The following is an 11,743-nucleotide window of genomic DNA, read 5'->3' as shown; positions in this document are numbered from 1 at the left end:
ATGCCATTTGAGATTCCGAGCGATCACTCAACTAACAGAACACACACTTGAGATAGATGCTGCTCTTGAGCCATCTACTCCCGCACTTTTACCTTCAGATTTGCCGATCTTGGAGCGGTTTCCTATAGCTTGCGGCCATTGATTGATCAGGTTTGTAGAGACCACATTTCGGATACCATGACGATAGAGGTCACAGCACAGTCTTCTGAGCAGATTTTGCCTAGACTGACCTCTACAGTGTCTTCCCATGAGGAGACCAATGCACCCACGACACCCTCGACTGAGATACTACGACCACATGTCTAGGAGCGACGGACTGAGCCTTCTCTACTTAGAGACGAGAGGCGTGCTAAAGTCAAGTCTACTTCCTGAGCATCCACATCGGCCAAGATTTCACAAGTGTGGATACCAAAGAGAGCCTCCAAAGAGCACAAGTCAACTACTCCTCCACCACCAACAACTTCTTCACAACCTACAGCTTAGAAGGAGGTATTAAAGAAAATCTGGTTGCCAAAGATCAATGCCAATGCAACAGATATAGCCCAAGCTTCAACCTCCACATCTTCACAAATACATGGCAAAGCTACAACTAGAAAACATGTATGGGTACCAAAAAAGATGCTAGCAAAGAACCCCAAGCAGATTTGGATTCCCAAATCTACCCACATGTTGACCCAACCTTGAAAGAATACATGCAGAAAGTATTGTCGTTCACCTTCAAAACAAAGAGCACAATGCCAGAAGCGCAAGACAACTCACAAAAGGAAAGGTGCCAGATAGATAGAGCAGTCAAAGGAAGTTCCATATCAAGTATATTTGGGTCCTAAAAAATATTGTTCAAGTGCATCAGGGACAACAAATGATTTGGATTCTGAAAAGGAATCATGCGCATACTCAAAATGTCCCACCAAATTTCCTCAAGAGGTGTACCCTAAAAGCTCAATGAACGCACATGTACATCCAACCAACAACAAAGATCTGGGTTCCTAAGAAGCTGATACAAGCACAACCAGATCACGCACAGTTGTGGATCCCTAAACGCCATGAAAAGCCACCAACTTGCTCTAGAAATCAAGGGCAGAAGGATCCCTCAATGGCGAAGCAGTGACCAAGAAAGAAACCACAGGTTACATAGGTTTGGAGATCCAAACAAGCATACAGGTTTGATCCAACGATGATCCAAAGATGGGTACTCAAACTTCTACAACCTGAGCCCAAAACAACTCCAACAATGGTCGCCATCAAAAAGATTTGGCCTCCAAAAAATCCATGGTAAGGAATCTTTGAAGATATACCTCGCCATCAAAAGCATATGAGTGGCTCATGACCCCCATCTAGCACAGCATGTTGTTTTTAATGCATATTCTGTGATATCATGCTATAGGGCCACATTACACGGCCGTGTATAGACACTTAATGTTCAATCCCATGCACATGCACAACCATCTGGCCAGAGAAAACACAGGCTAAGTGGGGAGGAAGCATTCTATATGCGGACTCATAAAATGAAAATCTATTAAGGGCATTGTTTTTTGTGTAAATTTTCCATTTGTTTTGATTTCTATTTTAGTGCCCATAGAATATCCGCAATAAATAGGGGTAACGCAGATATCTAAACCCCATAGGTGTGTGTAAATATTCAACAATAAATGGCTGCATTCTGGACCGTATTTTCCTTCAAAATGAAGACTAGAAGCAAACGGTGGCGTACTTCTATTACGCCCTAGACATGTTAGTAATTGACTCAAAATATATTATTTTACTAAGAGGCAAAATATACACAACCAAAAATTAAGTCTTTATGCCAAAATTTTGTATATACATGTCTATATCAAAAAGGATCCTTACAATATGTATGTCATATGTATGTATGTATATACATGCATGTATGTATGCATGCACATTGTATGCATGCATGCATGTATGTATGTATGTATGTATGTATGTAAGCAATCCTGACGAACGGAAACGGGGATGGACAAAAAACGGCAATTAAAAAACCTTTTTAATAATAACTATTTTCAAGCTACTTGGTACATGGTACTTGGTGCACTGTACTTGGTACATGGTAATTGGTACATGGTACTTGGTACATGGTACATGATAATTGGTACATGGTCCATAGTAATTGGTACATGGTCCATAGTAATTGGTACATGGTACTTGATAATTGGTACATGGTACTTGATAATTGGTACATGGTCCATAGTAATTGGTACATGGTACTTGATACTTGGTACATGGTACGTGGTACTAGATTCGGTGCTTGATACTTGATTTAGTATCAGGCTCCATAATGAAACTTCGAACTCGCAATTGATACATGATATATGGTATCAATTGGCCGGTCTAACTTTGGGATACCTTAAGCAATAAACATGGGAACAAAGAAAGCTTTTTAGTGATAGACTTGGTACTTAAGTTGGATATCATGTTGAAACCTCGTACTTGCAAATGGTTACATGGTACAGGTACGCGGTACATAAATTGGTACTTTGAAATCACGTGCTTTGAAACTTCATGGTTCGGATCTTTAAGCTTGAAAATCAGCTTGAGTTGATACGTATCGTATAACCAGGGACCCCTGCAGAAAATATGAAAATCAAAAGCTTGTTAATATTAGAGCCTAACATAGAAAAATAGTCACTGGAAGTGCGATAAAGTTTTTGATTTGTCTCTATCTAGCTTTCCAAGAGCTTTTGAGAAATTGGTGATGCTTGCCAATCTTTTGCTTCTTTTGATGTGTTACATTGTGGGCTTGCCTCTTTTCTTGTTTAGGATTTGTTTTGTTTTAAAACATACAGATAAATAAATAACGTTCCAGCTTCTCGCACATACTTAGGCTAATTAACTTACCGACAAATAACACCATATTGGGGAATATGGGAATTTTCCACAAGTTTGGGACACGTGGTCAAAAGTTTGGATTAACCATAACTTGAACACCACTAATCCAAAATGAGCGCTTTATAGCTCTTTAGATTCCATTTTTCAAGCGCTTTCCAACGATAGGTCATATGATAGGGTTTTGAGAAACTTACAAACATGTTATCCATGTCCCCTTTTTTAAGTATTCAAAAATGGGAATTAGGAAATTCCCAAATTCACTAATATGGCGTTAAATAATTAATTGTTTGACAATAGGCAAATTCAGCGATGCAACGAGAACATATGTCAATATATATCATCAACAAATATATGTACATGTGACTACAGTGTGTGGTGATCAATCCTCTCATATACAAAACAGATCACTAAGTATCACTACGTGAGCCATCACTATATGAGTCGCTACTATCAGACTCGAAATTATCATCAACATCAGCACTGCCACCACCCGTGCCCCCAACCACAACACCACCATCACCACCGCCACCACCCGTGTCCCCACCCGGGATCACACCGCCGCCGCCGCCCGCCTCAGACTCTCGTCATCACCCCTCCGCCTCCTGTCGAGCCACCTCTGTCATGTCCTCCTCTCGCCATGTTGCTCCTGCATTACTTAGTGAAATCAAATAAGAATATATTACAGTTAATATGAAAATAAACCACAAAATAAATCAGTGATACCCACAAGTGGATCAGGCATGTTCGGAAGTATCGCCTGCAAAGCGCGGTACCCGTAGTATGTAGCGTACTCCATCTCCTGCGCCGTAGGTGCACGACCATAGTCTTTGGTCTACATCAAGACAGAACCAAAGACTTATTGATTTCTTCATTCAATAATAGTATCTTTGAAAGTTAAAATTAGAACGATTTATACTCACAAATGTGGCCACAAATCCATCTCGACCCATCCGGCCTAGTTTAGATATGTGACCAACTTGCAGTCTCTTTCGTGCTGCCGTCTATGTAAATTTCATTAAACAAAATGACATAGATTAGAGAATATTTAGAATCAATCTATCAAAGTTCAAATTTATTCTAATATACATTAGCAAAGGCACGCACCTTCTGTTGAGGAAAAGTGATGCGTAGGCATCTCTCCTTGCGGAAGTTTTGCCATGTCTCCATGCACATATCAGCCCTCCTCTTGTTTGTTTTGTCTCCACCATACAGTAGCGTCTGTTTATTTTTCATATTGCATACCATAGAACTTGTTAGATTTCAATGTTTTCTTTCATGCATTGCTTTTTTCTTCTCGATCATTTGATTAATGACTCGTGTTTTTGTGGTACTTGAAAATCAGATTCGGACCAATCAGAGGGTACACCATCACCTCCTACTCATGGTGATTGGGGTGCACAGAGTTCTAATACTGCACATGACCCCGTTTATGATGATTTCTACTACGACGAGTCTATTATATGCTGGCGTGCTCGTTGTCATGGCACATATCGGAGGCCACGACGGGAGTGCTTTTCACATGAGATGACTCATGGTACTTTTGAGCGAGCACCGCCACCTGAGGAGCGACATCGAGCTATGGTATGTGACTGTTCTCCCTTAGTTTTATTATTGGTTATTTTATAAATCAAAGGCTCATATATAATGTAACCATATCATATATAATGTAACCATATCATATATGTAGGTATATTCACTTGATGACGAGGATGACTTCACTATCAGTGGTGCACATGTCCCTTGCACACGGCACGGACAGGTCACTTGTCAACTGCAGCTTGAGGTTTCTCGACATCCTCTACCTCGTGCTTTGGAGGCCGAGATGGGTGGAGATCATCCGTTGCCTACTCGTTTGCATTCTCTAGTACAGACGTATGATCGCAGACGATACAGAGGATGGCAGAGAGGATCACTTCCTTTAGATGGAGTGGTTTTCAACTTCTGGGGCAGCCGCTACATGATTGCTCCATCTACCATTAGTGGAGCAGGACGAGGCCTCTTTATTGCATAGGATTTACATGTGTCCCCTCGTTCAGAGGTCACCCTTATGTCTTTCTGTGGACCTATATATAGATGGGGTCCATGGCATCAGCTTACTCGCTACATTCAGAGCATGAGTACTTATGGATTATGTCTCAATGCAGCCTCTCTTTCTGATAGAGGGATCACACATGCAGAAGGACAAAGCCTCTATGTTGATGGAAGACCTTACTCTCAAGGAAACATAGCAGGTTTAATCAATAGTAGTCGAGGGATGAGTTCAAGAACTAATTGCACGTTTGTGGAGTGTGAGAATAGTCATGAACCAGAACATATGAGCAGGGATGTAGAAAGATACATAGTTGTCAATGCTATTAGATCATTACGTGCTGGTGATGAATTGCTGGTCAATTATGGATGGCGTAGACCTCCACGAGCATCCTTACTAGATGAGGATTGAGAGCTTCATTGTATACATTTCCTAATGTTATTTGGACCTCTTGTACCCTAATTCTGTAGTTTAATTTGCATCACGTTCTCTACTGTCTCTATTTTAATTTGATAATCATTTTTTATTGTCTGTAACTGTTTTGTATCTATCTTTTCTTTTATATAGAAGCATGCTATTGATATTGCCTTCAAATATGTAGATTCCGGATGTGACATCGACAATATCACAAATCAACGTTCACATGACGCATCTCACATGTCAATAGAGTGCATGAGGATCCTACGCAGGAGTGATCCTAATGCGTATGCAAGACTAAAAAAATAATATTCTCAGGACTTCAATAATGTGTGGGACCATATCTTTGATGACGACGATGGCATGTCTGATTTTATTGAGGATTGGTATCAAAATAATAGTGCGAGCGATATTCCTAATAACAACCAGAAGTATCTTCGAGAAGAAGCTCTAAAGCGTATCTACGCAGGAAGCCAACTGACACGACTTAGTGCAAGCTTACTTATTTTGAATCTTCAAAACCGTTTTGGATGGAGTAATATATCCATTTCAGCACTTTTGAAGTATGTAACAATCTAACATTTTTTTAAATCTAAATATTTTAGGAGTAATCACAATATGTTTTGTTCTTATTGATCATATTTTTAATGGAAACACCATATTGGGGAATATGGGAATTTCCCACAAGTTTGGGACACGTGGTCAAAAGTTTGGATTAACCATAACTTGAATACCACTAATCCAAAATGAGCGCTTTATAGCTCTTTAGATTTCATTTTTCAAGCGCTTTCCAATGATAGGTCATATGATAGGGTTTTGAGAAACTTACAAACATGTTATCCATGTCCCTCTTTTTTAAGTATTCAAAAATGGGAATTGGGAAATTCCCAAATTCACTAATATGGTGTTTGGACTTTGCAGGCTACTCTCTCAGAAGTTCTTGCCGACAAGCAATTCCCTTCCTACATCACATGATGAGGTGAAGTGATAAGTAGTCTTGGACTTGATTATTCTTCTATACATACATGTCCCAACGATTGTATTTTATATAGAGGTCAATACGAGGACGGTGTGACATGTCCAAAATGTAAAACTCCTCGTTATAAAGAGGAGAAAGGTAAGGTCCCTCGAAAGGTATTAAGACATTTTCCCCTGGCTCCGCGTATAAAACATATGTTTCAAAGTCCCGAATTAGCTAAGCTTATGACATGGGGAGCGGAGCACAAGAGCAAAGATGGAGTAATGCGAATTCCATCAGATTGTCCTGCATTTAAGCATATTGATCTACGATGGCCAGATTTTGCAAAAGAACCATGCCATTTAAAGATGGGTGTAGCATTGGATGACGTGAATCCATTTTCAATGAGATCAAGTAAATGGTCTACATGGCCAGTGGTAGTTATTAACTATAATCTACCCCCGTATCTCAGCATTAAGAAAGAGCATTTAATGCTCTCACTCTTAATTCTGGGAAAACGACAAGTTAAAGATCTGAATGTTTATTTGGCTCCTCTCATCGACGATCTTCAAGATTTGTGGAGAGGGATTGATGTCATGGATATGTCCAGAAGCATCAGTCAAAGACAATTCATTGTTCGTGGAATTTTAGCATGGACTATCCACGACTTTCCAGGATATGGTTTTTGCTCAGGTAAATGGTTTAAATATATATATTCTTTCATAAGTTTGTACGATGTTCATTACGCTAATCATCTTTCTTATGTTTTCCATGCAGGGATATGTACCAAGGGTTATAAAGCTTGTCCAATTTGTGGTGATTGGTTGAGATCGACTTATAGCAAAAACCTCAACAAAAATATATATCTTCCACATAGATGATTTTTATCTGAGGATCATTATCTACGAGACAGAAGGCAAGCCATACATTTTAATGGAAAGGTAGAATAAGGGAGATGTCCAATACCAATGATACCAAAGGATTGGTATCTAAAGTGGACTGTTGGACCCGCTATCGATTCGGAGTCGGAGATCATAAGCAGCGATGATGATGACGCTGTAAAGCAGCGAGTGAGAGGAAAACGTACTGTAGCTCAAAGTCCTTCGATATGGTATACTTTGGAATATTGGAAGGATTTGAGGATATGTCATCTTCTTGATCCCATGCACATATTCAAGAACGTTGGTCAAACCTTATGGCAACACCTCGTTGGCTTGAAAGACACAGTGGCTGCAAGAAATGACTTAAAGGATCAAAACTCAAAGCCCAATCTATGGCCACTTTATGATGAAACTCGACGTGAGACAACATACGAGCCTGCCCCATGGGTGCTCAAGACAGAAGAGCTGGAGACTATCAACAGGAAGATTCAGTCGATTCGTATGCCTACAGGATATGGAGCATCTTGTCGAAACATGTTCACTCTAGATGGTTCACTCTAGATGACAAGAGCTTGTCTGGTTTAAAAACACACGATTGGCGCAATTTTGTGAAGGTAAATCTATTCAGATCTTTAAAAGTATTTATTTTCTTGTATGTTTGTTGATCAGATTAATCATGTATGTAGCATGTTCTATCCCTTGTTATTGATGGATGTACTACAAGAGGAGTCCGAGATGTGATATATCGCCTTGGATCTCTTGCAAGGTATTTATCGCTCATTAATTTTTAGTATAAAATTTTATTTCATATCTTCTTTATTCAATAACATCTCTAATATCTTCTTTCTTTTACTGATATAGATGGATTACATCTGAAGAGATTGCCAAAGGGTCAATTCCACAACAGAAGCGTGAATGTATAGAGCTTCTTTGTTTAATGGAAAAGGAATTTCCAACCTCCTTTTTTGATATCCAGGTTCATCTTCTAATCCATCTAGTAGACGAGATAGAGCTCGCTGGTATTATCAGCACTCGATGGATGTTTTGGGTCGAGAGGTTTATGGGAGTATTGAAAGGTTATGTACGGCAAAAAGCAAGACCAGAGGATTCTATGGCAGAGGGATGGATGCTTGAAGAATGCATGTATTACGTTTGTGAATATCTTGAAAAAACCGATTCTGAAGCTCCACGCATATAGACAAATGAGTCGTCTTCTACCATGTATGACGAGGTATTGTCCGGTAAGGGAGTCCCTTTTTGACTTAAGATCCAAGATAAATTGGATATTTCTACTTTCATTGTCTATAATAGCGAATGCATGCAACAATTCGTTGATGAGTACGAGGAGGAACTTGCGAGCAAACGAGTTGGTAGACGTAAAAAGAGGAGATCCAGATGTCAAACCAATGTAAATAACGACGGGGACGTACCTACTTTCATGGATTGGTTATACACCCGTATGCAACGTGCGGTTAGTGATCATGGGCCAATCTCTACGGAACAAAGAGAGTTTATGATCAGGTGTGAAAAATAGGTAACTTGTTTGGTTTTGAAAACTCTGAACTAAACAAATGAATCTCAAATTTTTTTTAATAATTTATGTTTTGGTGTAGGCTCGAATGTATACCAACATGTGGGCTTATGGACAACATCTTCGGATAAAATCTATTGATGACTTACGTCTAACTCAGGATTCTTGCGTTGTTGCCTCTTTTAAGCAATTATCACGTGCAAGTTCAAGAGACACAAATCTTATCGACAGTGAACTTGGTTACGTGGGAACCATAGTCGGCATTTATGAAGTATCATATCGTATCTTCAAGCAAGTAAATGAGATCTCTCTTCATGCAACAATAACATGTATATTTCTTAAAGCTATACATAATTCTAAAGTTTTGATTCGTGTATTTTGACAGGTGGTTTTGAAGGTGGATTGGTTCCATGCCGGGTATAAAGGCAATAATGCCACAACGAAAAGAGAACCGTCCGGATTTTGGTCCGTCGACTCCTCGAAGTTATTGCGTGCAACAAAAGAGCCTTACATTCTGCCAACTCATGTTGAACAAGCATTCATTTACAAGAATACAGATGCTCATCCATGGTGGCAAGTTGTGCACGTCCAACGTAGAGGTCGACACTTGTTTGATAGCGTTGACTCTGAGACAGCGGATCAGGATGATTTGATTACATCCTCGAATCTAGATACATCGACCTCAGAGAGGTGTAGAATTCTTCTATCCGTCAATCATGATGACATTGTAGGTGATGAGAACGACAACGATGATCCAGACTCTCACACTACAGACACCGAAGAGGAGGAAACAATGGATGTCGAGCTTACGGAGAAATGAACGTGAACACAAATTTAACGATCGAGGAGTTTGAAGTTCGTCAACAAGGATAATGAAGATGAAATTTTATTGACGGTTTATCTCAGAGATGATGATGAGAGGACCATTAGTCTTACGTATCAACTCACGGATTAGCCTATGTTCGGTAAGATTTAATCTCAAAATCATTCATTGTGAAGTCTTGTTTTTTTTTTTAAATAAACTTACTAACAAGGGTGGGTGGTGGGGAGTCTCGTGGTGATAGCCTCATATGGCTAGTGTCGGGGTTCAATTCCCCTCAGACTCGTTTTTCTTACTCTAGTTGTGTACAGGGTAATTTTAGCTCCAAGTTCAATGAAAGAAAGTTCGTATTGGGATTCGATTCCCCTCCTCTACCAAGGATTCAATTCCCCTCCTCTACCAATTCATTTATGAAGTATCATACCGTATCTTCAAGGAGGTAAATGAGATCTCTCTTCATGCAACAATAACATGTAGATTTCTTAAAGCTATACATAATTCCAAAGTTTTGATTCGTGTATTTTGATAGGTGGTTTTGAAGGTGGTTGTGGAGATGGATAATGTAGGTTTAGACGGCGCGATTGAGATTCTTGGGAGATTCAGTATGCCCGTACGACGAGAGGGTACATCCTCCCAGCCACATGCAAGAGTGGAGACGTCTTGGCATGCACATACTACTGCGCATCGGTAAGCTTCTTGATTGATAAAATAGTAATGTCATCCATTTTTTACATATAGAATTCTTAATATACATATCCTTTTGATGTCTTTGTTTGCTTAGGACTCCTATCCCAGTTACATCACATCACGAGAGTCAGCGGCTTACTCCTGATGTACCTCCTAGTACTCAGGTGACACCTGATTCACAGGGTAGTGGCCGTTCCTCCCCCGGCCGCAAGTATATCTTTTATGGCGATTATGGATTAAATATCAAGTATTTTTTACGAACTCACATCTCAATATATCTTATGTTTGTATTGCGCATAGGCATCACCGACGGCAGAGTACCACACCACCAGTGCCCCCACCAGTGTCCCCACCAGTGCCGATGCGCACGTGCACTGGGACTTTGGGTGTCACATGCGACATCACACCTGACGGGGGTATCCTTCACGTCGGAGCCGGCATCGCCTTCAGACGACGGATGAGAGATCTTTGCATGTCATATCTACAGCGAGTTCATATACCATGGCAGTAAGTATTATTTAACATAAAGAATATGAATTACAGTTTTTTATTTGAATTACTAAAACTGACTTTATTTTCCAATGTAGCGATCAACTCGAGGATGACAAGAAATATGGCATCAACACACTGGAGACAGAGTTTGGTTTATGATGGAGTCGGAAGAAGTGGTTGCTGAAACAAATGTGTAAACTCCTGAGTCATCGACGCGACAATGCAGTGCCACGGTAAGTAGAGAGAGAGAAATGAAACAAAATGAAATGCTATATTTACGTCTTCAAAAGGCCAAAATGACCTATGAGACCAAAAAGTTACCACCAGAGAGCTCTGATACCAATGGGCAGCATGGGGTGTGTTGCAGTTAAGGGTACTGCGGGTAGTCACTGAGGGTGCTGCTGGAACTACTGCCACGAAATGCTAGAAGACTGCTGGCTTCGATGGTCTACTGCTAGGCCAAGTCGATCCAGGGAACCTTGCTTGATTGCGGGTACTGAAGGTTGAGATGCTGATACTGGGGTTGAAACGCGAGATAGAAGCCTTGGTAGAGGAGGGGAATTGAATCCTTGGTAGAGGAGGGGAATCGAATCCCGATACGAACTTTTTTTCATTGAACTTGGAGCTAAAATTACCTTGTACACAACTAGAGTAAGAAAAACGAGTCTGAGGGGAATCGAACCCCGACACTAGCCATATGAGGCTATCACCACGAGACTCCCCACCACCCACCCTTGTTAGTAAGTTTATTTAAAAAAAAAAAACAAGACTTCACAATGAATGATTTTGAGATTAAATCTTACCGAACATAGGCTGATCCGTGAGTTGATACGTAAGACTAATGGTCCTCATCGTCATCTCTGAGATAAACCGTCAATAAAATTTCATCTTCATTATCCTTGTTGACTTCTTCGAACTCCTTAAATTTGTTCACGTTCATTTCCTCCGTAGGCTCAACATCCATTGTTTCCTCCTCTTCGGTGTCTGTAGTGTCAGAGTCTAGATCGTTGTCGTTCTCATTACCTACAATGTCAACATGATCGACGGATATAAGAATTCTACACCTCTCTGACGTCGATGT

At 40.2% G+C, this 11,743-nt stretch overlaps 1 pseudogene; it reads left to right on the top strand.

Annotated features, from left to right (window-relative positions):
- Positions 1-4,669: 4,669 nt before the first annotated feature.
- LOC147608148 (uncharacterized) lies at positions 4,670-5,287 on the top strand (annotated as a pseudogene).
- Positions 5,288-11,743: the final 6,456 nt, after the last annotated feature.

This window comes from Cibotium barometz, chromosome 54 (assembly GCF_041138505.1).
Source record: "Cibotium barometz isolate CiBa-2024 chromosome 54, ASM4113850v1, whole genome shotgun sequence".
Classification (NCBI taxonomy): Eukaryota; Viridiplantae; Streptophyta; class Polypodiopsida; order Cyatheales; family Cibotiaceae; genus Cibotium; species Cibotium barometz.
The sequence above is the reverse complement of the archived record's forward strand: the minus strand, read 5'-3'. Positions and strand labels throughout refer to the sequence as shown.